This window comes from Bos indicus, chromosome 29 (assembly GCF_029378745.1).
Source record: "Bos indicus isolate NIAB-ARS_2022 breed Sahiwal x Tharparkar chromosome 29, NIAB-ARS_B.indTharparkar_mat_pri_1.0, whole genome shotgun sequence".
NCBI classification, from domain to species: domain Eukaryota; kingdom Metazoa; phylum Chordata; class Mammalia; order Artiodactyla; family Bovidae; genus Bos; species Bos indicus.
The window spans coordinates 8,516,791-8,529,518 of NC_091788.1; positions in this window are offsets into that span (position 1 = coordinate 8,516,791).

A 12,728-nucleotide genomic window follows, 5' to 3' on the forward strand; every position below is an offset into this window, starting at 1 on the left:
CCATCAAGTGTCTTTATTTTGTGTGTGTGTCCAATAATTTAAACATGAAAAAGCCATTCTGAGCTCTAGGGCCGCATGGAAAGAGACCACTCATCAACTTTCTGCTCTTTGCAGACACCTGCCATCAAGGTCTCTCATGATATTTTTACATGTGTGTGCTGTGTTCTCAGTCACTCAGTCGTGTCCGACTCTTTGCGACCACATGGGCTGTAGCCCATCAGGCTTCTCTGTCCCTGGAATTTTCTGGGCAAGAATTCTGGAGTGGGTTGCCATTTCCTTCTCCAGGGGATCACATAATGTTTGTTAATATCCTATGACCTCCTAATTCTGCTGGAGACACTTGAGAAAATATAGTTTAGCAAATTGACTCTGGAATGCTGACCCTGATTGCCAACTGGAGAGCATGTTAAATGCAGCTCCCTGGACCTGAACCTGCATTTTCATCAAGCACTCTAGGGGATTCTGACACAGGTAGTCCAAGAGTCACACACTGAAGGGAATGCTGACAGTGATGGGCAAACATGGGTGATCGTGACCTTGGGGTTGAAGATGAAGACACGGCCACGCACAGTGGAGTTAAATTGAGCTAGAGCTCAGTCATCCCAGAGAACATTTCAAAATGAAGACACGGCCACGCACAATGAAGTTAAATTGAGCTAGAGCTCAGTCATCCCAGAGAATATTTCAAAATGAAGACACGGCCACCACAATGAAGTTAAATTGAGCTAGAGCTCAGTCATCCCAGAGAATGTTTCAAAATGAAGACACGGCCACGCACAATGAAGTTAAATTGAGCTAGAGCTCCATCATCTCAGAGAATATTTCAAAATGAAGACACGGCCACCACAATGAAGTTAAATTGAGCTAGAGCTCAGTCATCCCAGAGAATGTTTCAAAATGAAGACACGGCCACGCACAATGAAGTTAAAGTGAGCTAGAGCTCAGTCATCCCGGAGAATATTTCAAAATGAAGACACGCAAACCACAATGAAGTTAAATTGAGCTAGAGCTCAGTCATCCCAGAGAATATTTCAAAATGAAGACACAGCCAGGCACAATGAAGTTAAATTGAGCTAGAGCTCCGTCATCTCAGAGAATATTTCAAAATGAAGACACGGCCACGCACAATGAATTTAAATTGAGCTAGAGCTCAGTCATCCCGGAGAATATTTCAAAATGAAGACATGGCCGCGCACAATGAAGTTAAATTGAGCTAGAGCTCAGTCATCTCAGAGAATATTTCAAAGCTTCTGTAGGGGAAAAAAATCCCATCTCCCTGAAATAATCAGTGGAATATTTCCTAAGAGGAGGGACAGTCATAGCCCTACCACCCAGGATGCCCGGTGCCCAGGGGTATCTCACTGAGCATCTCTGCCACCATCACCAGAGCCTGGTGGGGTGGGCAACACGGGCTCCTCCCTTTCCTTAATTATTTTCTGAGCAAGGAGAGGCATTCATTCAGGGCTTCAGTAAATCTTTGGAAAATAAAAGAAGAAAGAGTAATATTTAACTGAATAAACTAGCTCTCAAGGGCTTCACAGGAGAAGGAAATGGCAACCCACTTCGGTATTCTTGCCTGGGGAGTCCCGTGGACAGAGGAGCCTATTGGGCTGCTGTCCATGGGGTCAAACAGAGTCAGACATGACCAAAGTGACTTAGCATGCATGCATGCATTGGAGAAGGACCTGGCAACCAACTTCAGTATTCTTGCCTGGAGTCCGTCCCAGGGACGGAGAAGCCTGGTGGGCTGCTGTCCATGGGGTCGCACAGAGTCAGACATGACCGAAGTGACTTAGCATGCATGCATGCATTGGAGAAGGAAATGGCAACCCACTCCAGTGCTCTTGCCTGGAGAATCCCAGGGACGGGGGAGCCTGGTGGGCTGCCGTCTATGGGGTCACACAGAGTCGGACATGACTGAAGCGACTTAGCATGCATGCATGCATTAGAGAAGGACCTGGCAACCAACTTCAGTATTCTTGCCTGGCGTCCATCCCAGGGACGGAGGAGCCTAGTGGGCTGCCATCCATGGGGTCGCACAGAGTTGGACACGACTGAAGCGACTTAGCAGCAGCAGCAGCAAGGGCTTCACTCAGCTCAATATCAGGCTTTCTTCTCCGGAGTTTGTAGTCTTCACCCTGTAGAAGTTTCTAGCTTGTTTCCGTGGCACAGGGGCCTTCACTCCAGAGGTGTCCTGGGTCCAGTCAGCTGTGCACATTTCTTCCCACCCCCTGGTTCACCGAGCATCTCCATTTGGTAGCTTGAAATCGGCCATGGTGGGAGCGCTTACACCATGGAGATCAGCACGAATCAGGGAATTGTTTATTATTTTTCAGAGCACATCAATGCTTCATACGCACCATCCAGAATGCATAACAGCTCCATGGATAAAAGTGAAGGCTGGTGTGCTCACACAGATCTTGTTTTGAATCCCACAACCGTCTCCCTTACTAGTTATAAAACCCTTACTGGACTTTCCTGGTGGAGCAGTGGGTAAGAAGCCACTGCCAATGCAGGGGACATGTGTTCAGTCCCTGGGCTGGGAGGATTCCACGTGCCATGGGGCAACGAAGCTCGGACTCCACAGCTACTGAGCCTGCTCTCTGGAGCCCACAAGCTGCAACGACTGAAGCCCAAGCGCCTTAGAGCCTGTGCTCTGCAACAAGAGAAGCCACCGCAGTGAGAAGCCGGACACTATGACTAGAGAGTCGCCCCCGCTCACCACAGCCAGAGAAAGGCCATGCATATCAACAAGGACCCAGTGCAGCCGGAAATAAGTAAATATTAACAAACGAATAAATGTAGAAGATGCCCTTACTCTATCAGAGACTCCATCTACCCTTCTGTAGAAATAATCACTCCTTCCATTTATAGGGCTGAGGGTTCTAGACGAAGAAACCTAGCCTGATGCCAGACACACGGGCAATACCCACGGGTTAAGTCTAGACATCGTAAGGCCTTAAATGCAGAACCAGGAGAGGCCCTGAGGAAGACAGGAGTTCTCCATCCATCCTGTCTAATGCTTTCCAAGGTTCACGTCCTGGCTGAGAACCCTGCCTCTTCTGCGGGTGCCCGCCAGTGAGCATATCTTCAGAGAGCTCTCAGGATACCTGCAGGACCTTTCTCGATAGAGTAAGTGGACTCCCATCAGGTTGCAGGCCACCTACCCCAACGGATGCACATATATTAGTGGGTGGGGTGTGTTTTATTACAGCCCCTCCACACCCATGGTGGCTCAGTGGTAAAGAATCCACCGGCAATGCAGGAGACAAGGGAGATGCATGTTCGATTCCTGGGTCAGGAAGATCCTTTGGAAGAGGGTATGGCAACCCACTCCAGTATTCTCGCCTGGAGAGTCCCATGGACAGAGGATCCTGGTGGGTTGCCGTCCATAGAGTCTCAAAGAGTCGGCCAGGACTGAGCAACTTAGCACGCACAGAGCAGCTCCAAATGCATAATTATGCCTTGCCTAGAGCTCTTGTTACTTTCTTCTCCATTCGCAGGCCTCAAGGACAGACACTGTGTCTGGGTTCCCTTTGTATAAACTGAATGCACATTTTTTTGAATGACTGAGACAGCAATGAGTGAGAAAAAAGTGTAAAATTTTTATGAATCTTAATAGAGATTTCATTTTTCCCACCTCAGTAAGAGCAGTCTGCGTGCAACCCAGCCATCCGCAAATATCTGAGGATGCTAGGAGGCCTCCAGAGCCTCATTACCAGCATTGTTTCTCCCCTCCTGCTCCTGTAGCCAGAGAAGAAGAAAACTGCACTAAAGCGCATTCACCACGGGGCAGCTCAGAGATGCTGACCGTTTAGACTGAATCCCTGAGATCCAATTGTTTTCCTGTTACTTGCCTCTCCTAAGGGCTGAGATAATTCACGGGGAAGTTTCCACAATCCGAGATGATTAAGGTTGCACTCATCTGTCACAAGTTGGCATTTCCCCTCCCTCTGTCTCATCCTGTCCCCTTGCAACAGCCTCACTGTCTCCAAGATTCTCCAAACATTTCTCTTATGTCTGCTCTATAGGAGGAAAGAGCTTCTTTTTTTTTTTTTTTAAGGACTTTAATTGAATTAGACCAGAAATCAGTATGCAACCCATAGTCCCAAATATGTTGAGCAGGAAGAGAGATCAACGTGTCACTTATTTCATTAGCTATAATTTAATTACATGCAGAAACTCTTTGCAATGGTGTGTTCCCCACAGCCCTTGATGTTCCAAGTATAAGGACAGCTTCTGGATGAGGCTATCGAGAAGAACTGCTGCAAAAAATCAGGCTTGGAAAATTCAGGTGGCTGCAGGAAATAACTTCTGAGCTAAGAACACTTAACTCCTTAACATCCTAGTGGCTCAAATGGTAAAAGATCCGTCCATAGTGGAGGAAACCTGGGCTCAATCCCTGGGTAGGGAAGCACCCCGGTGGAGGGCATGGCAACCCACTCCAGAATTCTTGCCTGGAGAATCCCACGGACAGAGGAGCCTGGTGGGCAACAGTCCATGGAGTCGCAAACAGTGGGCCATGACTGAGCGACTAACACGTTCGCTAACATTCTTTATTCAGCTGATATCTGTCAAAGGTCTGCTTCGTCCATACTACACAGTCCTGGAATCCGGAACAGAAGGCCCTGGCCCCAGGCAGCTTATGGAGCAGTGAGGGATCAACACTGAGCCACTGCTTCCGTTCGATAATTGCAACAAGCAGTGCTAAATGTTATGAAAACGAAGTGCTATGAGAGGAGCTGGGGGAATCTGCGGTAGTTAGGGGTTACGTCCTGAAGAATGGACACTGAAGCTGAGATTTAAAAGATGAGACGTGGGCCTCACATAGCATAGAGAATATTTCAGGGTAAAGGACTATGCTATGCTATGCTAAGTCACTTCAGTCATGTCCGACTCTGTGCCACCCCAGAGACGGCAGCCCACCAGGCTCCCCCGTCCCTGAGATTCTCCAGGCAAGAACACCAGAGTGGATTGGCATTTCCTTCTCCAATGCATGAAAGTGAAAAGTGAAAGTGAAGTCTCTCAGTCGTGTCGGACTCTTTGCGACCCCATGGACTGTAGCCCACCAGGCTCCTCTGTCCATGGAATTCTCCAGGCAAGAGTCCTGGAGTGGGTTGCCATTCCCTTCTCCAAGGGATCTTCCCAACCCAGCAATCAAACCCAGGTCTCCTGCATTGCAGGAGGATTCTTTACCTTCTGCAGCAGGGAAGCCCTGGGTGGTGTGCCTTTATTCCCTTATTTGGCAGTCATAAACACCCACTGTGCCAGGCACCTTGCCTCAGAACAGCAAGGCTTGGCGTCCGCCACAAGGAACTCACAATCAGCTGGAGCAAGGGCAGTAGCATCATAAGTAAGGGGGTCCAGACACCGAGCCCAGACAGCCCAGTTAGAGAGACATCTTCAAGGGGGGTCATTTGAGCGGTGTTTTGTACTGAGTAGGAGAAAGGAAAACAAAGTGGGCGCCCTGAGCTGAGCCCTGAGCAAGCATCGTCTCTGAGTTCGGAAGAAAGGCCATGCAGGTGGAGGGAAAAAACAGCCTGGGCAAAGGCAGGAGGTGAGGGATGCGATCTCAGCCCTGAACTGAACCATTAAACATGACCAATCAGAATGGAAGCGGAGTTGCCCCAGGGTTCTTCATGCCAAGGCAGTTCAGAAATGGGATGAATCTACAGAGCAGCAGAGCTAGCGAAGTCCATAGACTAACGACTCAGTCTCTCAAATGAGAGGCAACCAGGGCATCAGAGAGGGGAGGACACACACCCAGGGTCACACAGCAATGATCTCACGGCCGGGACAGAAAGCCAGGTTTTCTCTCTGCCACCCGGGCACAGATTCTTTCTTTTGCACTATAGCAAGGGTCCCTGAGCCAGATATTCATTCTGGCCAACAAACTAGGACTTCCGCTAACATGGTGTGCTAACAGTCCTGCGCCAGCAACACCCTCCAGCCCTCTTGGTTGTATCAAGGGCTGGGAGAGGGAGGGAGGAGAAGACACAAATTGAGACTCGCCAGGACACAACCGACCAGTCAAAAGAGAACAAGGGCTTGTACACTACCCGGCATTGGGAACGACCCAAACCTCCAGCACTGGGAGCATGATTAAACAATAAGGAATCTGCTCAGCTACCCGGCATTGGGAACGACCCAAACCTCCAGCACTGGGAGCATGATTAAACAATAAGGAATCTGCTCAACTGACTGTTCCTCAGCTGTTACAGTTTTACAAATGTGACAATATTAAAATACCTAAAATATAACATGCTGCTGCATCACTTCCGTCGTGTCCGAGAGGCGACCCCATAGACGGCAGTCCCTGCGATTCTCCAGGCAAGAACACTGGAGTGGGTTGCCATTTCCTTCTCCAATGCATGAAAGTGAAAAGTGAAAGTAAGAAAGATGTAAAGTAATTCTGTTGATCAATCGCTAAGTTGAGTCTGACTCTTTGCAACCCCATGGCAGCACACCAGGCTTCCCTGTCCATCACCAACTCCTGGAGCTTGCTCAAACTCATGTCCATCAAGTCAGTGATGCCATCCAACCATCTCATCCTCTGTTGTCCCCTTCTCCTCCCACCTTCAGTCTTTCCCAGCATCAGGGTCTTTTCCAATGAGTCAGTTCTTCACATCAGGTGGCCAAAGTATTGGAGCTTCAGCTTCAGCATCAGTCCTTCCAATGAATATTCAGGACTGATCTCCTTTAGGATGGACTGGTTGGATCTCCTTGCAGTCCAAGGGACTCTCAGGAGTCTTCTCTAACACCATAGTTCAAAAGCATCAGTTCTTCAGCACTCAGCCTTCTTTATAGTCCAACTCTCACATCCATACCTGACTACTGGCAAAACCATACCTTTGACTAGACGGACCTTTATAATCATATATTAACACTATCTAAAAGACAAACAAAACAAAAAAAAAACTGAAAAAGAAAATAAACTAAAAATGTTGGCAAATGATTATTTTGGTAAAAAATGATTTTGCTAAATAAGAATGAACTAAAGGTAATTTAAAAAATTTTAATTATATAGTTTTTCCAAACTGTCTTTAATCAGCATGCTATACCTTTGCATTACTAAGGTATATATAGCATATACACATAAATATCTCTTTATCAATAAGTACATGAGTGCTCAGTTGCTGAATTGTGTCTGACTCTTTTGCAACCCCATGGACTGTAGCCCACCAGGCTCCACTGTCCATGGGATTTCCCAGACAAGAACACTGGAGTGGGTTGCCATTTCCTTCTTCAGGAGATCTTCCTGCCCGGGGGACTGAACCCACATGTCCTGCACTGGCGGGTGGATTCTTCACCACTGAGCCACCTGGGAAGCCCACCGATTGATACAGACACATGTAAATCATATTTCTCACTTTACCCTCTTCCACTGGGAACACCAGGCTAGTCATGTTTAAGGTCAGTTAATAGGCAATGGGCTTGTATGCCCAGTGCAACACAGTGGAAGATAGAAAACACTTAGAAGAGCTAAGCCTGTAGTCAAAGCCTTGGAGAAAGTTGACTCATCGAAGTGCAGGCTCTGGTGCCTGGCAGGTCCTCATTAATTATTCATTGAATGAATGAATGAATAAATATGAGTCTATGAGGCTATGTATAGAGAGTCTGTGATCTGCTCAGCGGCATTCTCACCTGGTCCACTGAGCAGAAAAGCCTGGAACTGCTTTTCCTAGAATCCCTTGCAGCTCTTGGCTCTGGGTCAGTTCTGCCAAGAAGAGGCTCTCTAGGGGCCCTGGAGGACTGAGGAGGAAAAGAAATCATGATGTCCAAGGGGTAGCTGTTTGCAGGTATGTGGGCATTCAGCAGAGGCAGATGTTTCAGGGTATCACCCTGAGAATCACACTTTTTTGGTTCCACAAGCTGTTGAATGACCAGCCACAGCCCCCAGCACCCTGGGAGTTCCTCTTCTTGGAGCAGCCACTGAAGTTAGTGGGACAGCTTCCCCAAAACTTCTGCACTTCAGGATTTCCTGAAAATGGAAATCTCTGCATTTCAGGGGCCATGGAAATCTCTAGCTCCCTGTATTAAACCTCTTTCTACTTGAAATACCGAGAGTGACTTCTGCCCAAACCATGACTGATATGGGTAATACATAACGAAAGGCAAGACTGAGTGGGTCCTGGTGTTCCACGAGTTACATGAAAGCTGGCAAAGCTGAGTCATGGGATCCAGTCTAAGCTAGAAGAATGGACCAGACATGTGAACTGCATGTGTGTGATGGATGCCTCTCCTTCCTTCTTACTTCACTCAAGCACCCCTTCAATCCTTCCTTCACTCTTTCAGTTTCTTTCTCTTAAGCTTTTGCTTTTACCATCAGGAGAGGTGAGAAAAGGCTTCCCTGCTGGCTCAGTTGGTAAAGAATCCACCTGCAATGCAAGAGACCCAGGTTTGATCCTGGGGTGGGAAAGATCTCCTGGAGAAGGAAATGGCAACCCACTCCAGTAATTCTTGCCTGGAGAATCCCATGGACAGAGGAGCCTGGGAGCTACAGTCCATGGGGTCATGAAGAGTTGGACACGACTGAGCGTCTAAGCATCTACAGAGGTGAGAAAAGCCTATTATCAGCTTTTTTCCTAACAACTGCTAATAAATATTGATTTTTCCCCCAGGAGGATCTCATTTGGGCAGTTAACAGTTTGGTTTCATGGCAGTGGTAGCCAGTCCCTGGGAATAAGCCAGACGTGGTCTTTACCAAGTTCCTGAGACACCTCAAGCCCAGGCCACTCCTTTCCCGGGACTGTTTCTGGATGAACCAGTCCCTACATCCTCGGGGGACGTGGAAGAGTAGCACAAAGCCCACTCCAGAAAGCCCTGTCCAAACTAAGGACGTTTGGCCATCTCACTCATATGAATTATCCATCCACTCTGAACACATGTCAGACACTAGGGTGGGTGATGGAAACACAATGGCAGCAGGACATGGTCCCCATCTCTGAGCAGCTCAAATGGCCTAGGACAGCAACCTGTGCTAAACCGCAGTTGTGGAGGGGCATCATTTAGAGTCAAATAGTGTTCTCAACCCAGCTGCTGCTTCAAAAACAAACTGAAGGCCCAGAGACGACAGACTGAGCACTGAGTGGCGATAATGCTCCTTCTGAGCAGGGAGCATCCTGCAGACCCTCCAGGTTCTGGAGGGTCAGGTTTGGAGAAAAGCAAATGGAGTCTGCTTTTTAAAAGGTGAAAGCTGGAAATTCTCTCTGCCTCAGTAGGAAAACAAAGCCGCCGAACGTCACTGACTGGCTGGGGACATCTGCACTTAGCCCTCAGGTGCACGGAAGTGCCGACATGGCGACAGGGGTCTCGCATGGACGGGGTGTGCCCTGCGAGCATGGCTTCCAGCTCCTCGCCCCCTTGTCTAATTTGAGACGCTGGCTCCCGGTTGTCAGTTTAGCAGAAGCCAGGTCTGCGACGCTGACGGCAGGATGGATGGTGTGTCAGGGCTCATTAAGACGATGAGCATGTAATTAATCAGGATTCTGTCTACAGTGCGAGAGCGACTGCTAACAATAGGACAATGCAACAGTCGCAACTGGGAGGCCCCCCAGGAGGGTGGTGAGCTCCTAAAGTGGAAGGACAGGGGAAAGACGGTGTGCGGAGCCCGTGTAACACCTCACCAGCTGTCCATAGGAGCTTGCTTTCATTCATTTCAATTCTCACTATAACTGGTGAAGTAGATGTTACTAACTCTCGTTTTATGAAGACCCAAGGCTCAGATAAAGGAACTTGCCTGAGTTGAAGGGTTAGTAAGAGGTGGAAGTGTAATCTGAACCCAGGTCCATCTGACTCATATCTGTTCTCATCATAGCCATGACACAAACTTCAAAAACGGTGGCATTTGCCCTAAAAGGGCCTCACTGTCTTTCGGCCAATGATACAGGTTTTCGTTAATAATTGTGATGTAGGCACTTACTGCTGTGTGCCATTACTTTGTTAAAATTCAACCACTGATTCAATTCAATTCAACACACTTTTGAGCTAGACTTGGCACTATGGATGCACAATTGAAGAGGTTATTCTGGCCCTGAAGGGTCTCACATAACAGGGGGAAGACAGGCAAGAAAACCAGTAATTACTGAACTGTGTAAATACCAAGATAACTGTATGTTAGTCTCAAGGTCTCACAGAATCACCACAAGCATCTGATCCAACAGAGACACCCAGGAAGCCTTCCTAAAGGAGGTGTCAACCCAGGTATAATAGATGAGTAGGAATTGCTTAGAAAAAGAATCAGGACTAAAGCCTAGGAAATAACACACGCACAGGAAGAGGGATGTGAACGAGCCTTGAAGGATGCAGAGAAACAACAAATGATTCTCTGGCTGGAGGGAAGGGGGGCAGACCCACACAGTGTGGCCGAGGGGACCTCATGACACCCCTTCCACTCAGACCAGCCCAGAGGATGCCACCTGGGACCCAGCTGTGCCAGCCATTGTATCCCAACTGGAGGAAACTGGTCGGTAAGAGACACATGACCGAAGGTGGACAAAGAATAGTCTCTTGGAGACCTTTCTTCCAGCAAAGCTCCTACAAGCTTGACGGGTGCCTTTTCTTGTTAATACAAAAGTGGATTTTGGACCAGCTAAGGCTCAGGGGGCCCAGGGAACAATGAATAAGGGGGATCTTATCAGAAAGCAGAGAAGGAGACCTGGCAGATGAGATAACCGAGGAACGTGGCACTTTGCTATGGTTGGGAGTCTTCAGAAGTCCTGTCCCAGAGGACTGGCCGTTGTGTCAGACCAGTGACAGAGTCACATTTCCATTCTCTCCTTTTCCAACACTGTGTAGCTGTTCTCTTGCCCTTACTTGGCTGCTGCATACTGAGCGTATCGGGAGGTGCAGATCTAGAGGATTTGGCCCTGGAGTGTTTAGACCACTGGTTAGTAAGGACATCCAAACGCGAAGGTATACACTGCCCATCATTTAGAGATCCTCGCTTTCGAGTTGGTCAGGACCTTGGGGTTGTCTCCCTCAAGAAGGGAGAGTATTTTTGGTAAAAGTCAAGAGTATTTTTGGTTGCCAAATGGTGTGCTGAGACCAGATGCAAGTTACTAGCTAAGAGATTACATCTCTCAGCTTCTCTTGTACTTATGTACATGTAGCCATTTGACTAAACTTTAGCCAATAATGTATAAAGAGAAGTTGTTGCGTATGAATTGGCTTAAAGTGAAGATAGTTGCTGGTATAGGCACTAATTTTTTTTTTAACCTTCCACTATTTCTGCTGCTTCTTACCTGGAATGCAAAGATGATGGCTGGTGCTCCAGCAGCCATGTTTGATTATGAGGCAATACCAAGCTAGAAGCCACATACTAAAATGGTGAAGCAGAAAGACAGAAGGGTCCCTTTGCCTCTAAAAGACACCATAGAACTGACACACCAGTTCTTAACATTAAGTACAATAAACTTTCATCTTGTTTAAATGGCTGCATTTTTTCTCCTGGTTTTTGATTCTAGTAACTAAATATAATTGCTAACAAATAATCTATAAGTATGCAGAAATTTCCAAGCTTATTTATCTATAGTTGAGTTCTCTCCCATTAACTCCAAAGCTGGCCTTTAGCTGAATGTGCCAGCTATCACTAAATCAACATTTTCACCATCAAATTCATTGTCACTATGTCCAATCCCATCCCCCCGAGTCCGTTCTTCGACTTGGGGTGTGTGGGAATGAGTCACTGAAGAGCTGACAAGCAATGAGCACTGGACCGCAGGAAGAAGACTGTGTACCAGGACTGCTGCCTGAGTTAAGGGAGGAAGGGCTCCGAAACACACACCAGGACCCTTCCTGGGCTAAAACACCACTGGGGAGTGATCACAGGCTCAGCTTGTTCCAGACCAAGTGTCCAAGGGTAAGTCAATATGAGCAGAGAAGATAGGAATGGCCTTGCTACTACTAAGTCGCTTCAGTCATGTCCAACTCTGTGCAACCCCATAGACCGCAGCCCACCAGGCTCCCCCGTCCCTGGGATTCTCCAGGCAAGAAGACTGGAGTGTGTTGCCATTTCCTTCTCCAATGCATGAAAGTGAAAAGTGAAAGTGAAGTTGCTCAGTCGTGTCCAACCCTCAGCGACCTCATGGACTGCAGCCTTCCAGGCTCCTCCGTCAATGGGATTTTCCAGGCAAGAGTGCTGGAGTGGGGTGCCATTGCCTTCTCCGAGTGGCCTTGCAGGAGTAGGGAAAGTATGGCCCAGGTACTACTGTTGGAAATGTCTAGTAGTATTTTATAAAGAAATGCTTCCAGAAGAAACACTGGAAATGCCTCTCAATCACATCACATGGGCTACAGCCAGGAAACGGCTGTGTTCCCGGGTTTGTTGGGCCTGGAGTAAGAGTAAGGGCAAGTGAGTAGCTTGCGTGAATGTAGGCTGTAGTCTCTGTGCTCTGGATGCATGAAGTGTGTGTGGTGTATGCATAGTGCAAACGTGTATACACAGGTGTCTTCTGTGTGTTGGGGGGAGCTAGAGTTTGGAGGGAGGTTGTGAGTAGAAGAGTGAAGGAGGCTGGCATGCCTTCACTGTAAGGTAACATCCAGGCCCGTGAGAGGTCACCATTTACCTCGTACCTGCCTGTCTTCACTCTCCTGTGGGCCCCACAAGAGCTTATGTGTGTGCGTGCTAAGTCTCTTCAGTTGTGTCCGACTCTTTGCGACCCCATGGACTGTAGCCCGTGAGGCTCCTCTGTCCATGGGATTTCCCAGGCAAGAATCCTGGAGTGGGT